At 42.0% G+C, this 2,244-nt stretch overlaps 1 non-coding gene across 1 annotated transcript; it reads left to right on the top strand.

Annotated features, from left to right (window-relative positions):
- Positions 1-1,676: 1,676 nt before the first annotated feature.
- LOC148564247 (small nucleolar RNA R71) lies at positions 1,677-1,784 on the top strand. Its single transcript, XR_015884708.1, has one exon. It is a non-coding gene; the product is annotated as a small nucleolar RNA R71 (small nucleolar RNA).
- Positions 1,785-2,244: the final 460 nt, after the last annotated feature.

Raw genomic sequence — 2,244 nt, 5'->3', positions numbered from 1 at the left:
ACTGAAAGATAGAACGATCTTCTGGGGGGTTGTCAATGACTCCATTCAGATTGAAGATCACTATGCGGCCATCTATTTCAAAGTAGTATGTTCCTGAAAAAAGCATCCAATTTGAATTTTGATGTCTTCAGGAATGGTCTTCCAAGTAGGATTGATGATGGCTTATCTGAATCATTATGGGGCATCTCCAAGATATAAAAATCAGTGGGAAATGTGAGCCCTTTAATGTTTACCAAAACGTCTTCAACAACTCCAGCCACTGTAATAATGCTTTTATCTGCTAACACAAAATGAGCTGCCGACCTTTTTAAGGGAGGGAGCCTTAAAACATCATATATAGACAAAGGCATTATACTGACACATGCTCCTAAATCACACATGCAATCATAAATTACTACACCACCAATAGTACAACTAACTATGCAAGGACCTGGATCACTACATTTTTCAGGTAATCCTCCCATTAAAGCAGATATAGAACTACCTAAAGGAATAGTTTCTAATTCATTAATTTTGTCTTTATGGATACATAAGTCTTTTAGAAACTTTGCATATTTAGGTACCTGCTGAATAACATCAAAAAGGGGAATAGTTACCTCAACCTTTTTGAATATTTCTACCATTTTAGGATCAGGTTCCAACTGCTTCCTGGGCTTCCTTGCAAGTTGTGAAAATGGAATGGGAGTAGTGTTTTCTGTGGTGCTTGTGCCTTTTGGTGCTTCTTCCTGTGGTTGAGCTATCTCTTCTTCAGCTATGTCCTGTATGTCCTCTTCCTCTTCAACATCTTCGATTTCCACCACCTCTTCAGCTGAGGCGTATTCTGGTGGGCTTGGTTCCTCCTAATTCCTCTTCTGCAGTGTGGTTCCGGACCTCAGGGTGATGGCATTAATGCCTCCCTTCGGATTGGGTAATGGTTGAGAGGGGATTCCAGTGGCGTTAATATTGTTCACGATGGTATTTTCCATGGCCAGTTGTCTTTTTTCAAAAGCTTGTAATAAATCTTCATTAGAAGATACAGAAGAATGAGTAAATTGAGAGGTTTGCTGCTGATTGTTCGGTGGTCCTTGGTTTTGCCTCAGGTAAGGTGCTCGGTAAGGTTAATTTTGCTGCCTGTTGTTGTTATTATTCCACCTCTGATTTCCCTGATTATCTCTGCCTCCCCTATTATTGTTGTCCCTCTAATTCTGGTTTGAATTGTCCTGCCATCCATGGTTATTATTTCCACTTTGATTGTACCCTTGGTTGGGGCGGTCATAGAAGTTGTGAGTGGATGCCACCATGTTGTCTTCTTGTTGGAGCTACAGGCATTCATCAGTGTAATGACTGTAATCAGCACAAATTCCGCAAATTCTTTGTGGGACTAGTTGTTGGTTTTGCTGTGGTTGAGTTTGCTGAGCTTGTTGATTTAACTGCATTTGCTTCAGTAGGTTGGTCATTTCACAGATGCTTCGATTTAGAGCAGCAGTCTCTATGCCAGAAGATACTTCTGCAACGGCCCTTGAACGGCCTTGCTTCTGTCTGTGGTTCCTAGTAGATTCAGCTAAATCACTGATCAATTGCCAAGCTTCATCAGTGGTCTTGTACTTCTTCATAGACCCATTGCTGGCACTTTCCAATGTGGTCTTATCTTGGGGCCTCATTCCTTGTGTGATATAGCTGAGTAGCACGATCTTGTCAATCATGTGGTGGGGGCATGCTTCCAGAAGATTATTGAAGCGCTCCCAGTATTCAAAGAGAGTCTCATTGTCATCCTGAACAATTGTAGAGATATCCTTCCTCAGTTTATCAGTAACTTCAAATGGAAAGAATTTATCCAGAAACTCCTTTTCTGAGTGTATCCCAGTGGGATACATTTGCTAGAGGTTGAGTGTAGTACCACTCTCTTGCTTTTCCCTCAAGAGAAAACGGAAAAGCTTTCAGCAGAATTGAAGTTTCATCAGTGCCATCACACCTGACAGTAGAACAGGCTGCCTGGAAATCTCTCAAGTGCTTGATAGGCTCTTGAGCAGGAAGGCCATGAAACTTGGGCATTAAATTTAGCAGTGCGGTCTTTATTTCAAAATCCGTAGCTACCGCTGGATGATGCGCTTGAAACGGTTGCATTGTAAAATCAGGAGCTCCTTCCTCCTGAATGGTAACTCTTCTAGCTGCCATGTTTTCTGCACGTAAAACAACCGAATCAGTAGAACGGGGGCTGGTTTCTTCCTCAAATTCACTTTCAGATCCGCCCTCAGAGCAGGCTAA

This window comes from Arachis ipaensis, chromosome B5, assembly GCF_059453495.1.
Source record: "Arachis ipaensis isolate K30076 ecotype BB chromosome B5, ASM5945349v1, whole genome shotgun sequence".
NCBI classification, from domain to species: Eukaryota; Viridiplantae; Streptophyta; class Magnoliopsida; order Fabales; family Fabaceae; genus Arachis; species Arachis ipaensis.
Note: the sequence above shows the minus strand (reverse complement) of the source record. Positions and strands in the feature narration are given on the sequence as shown.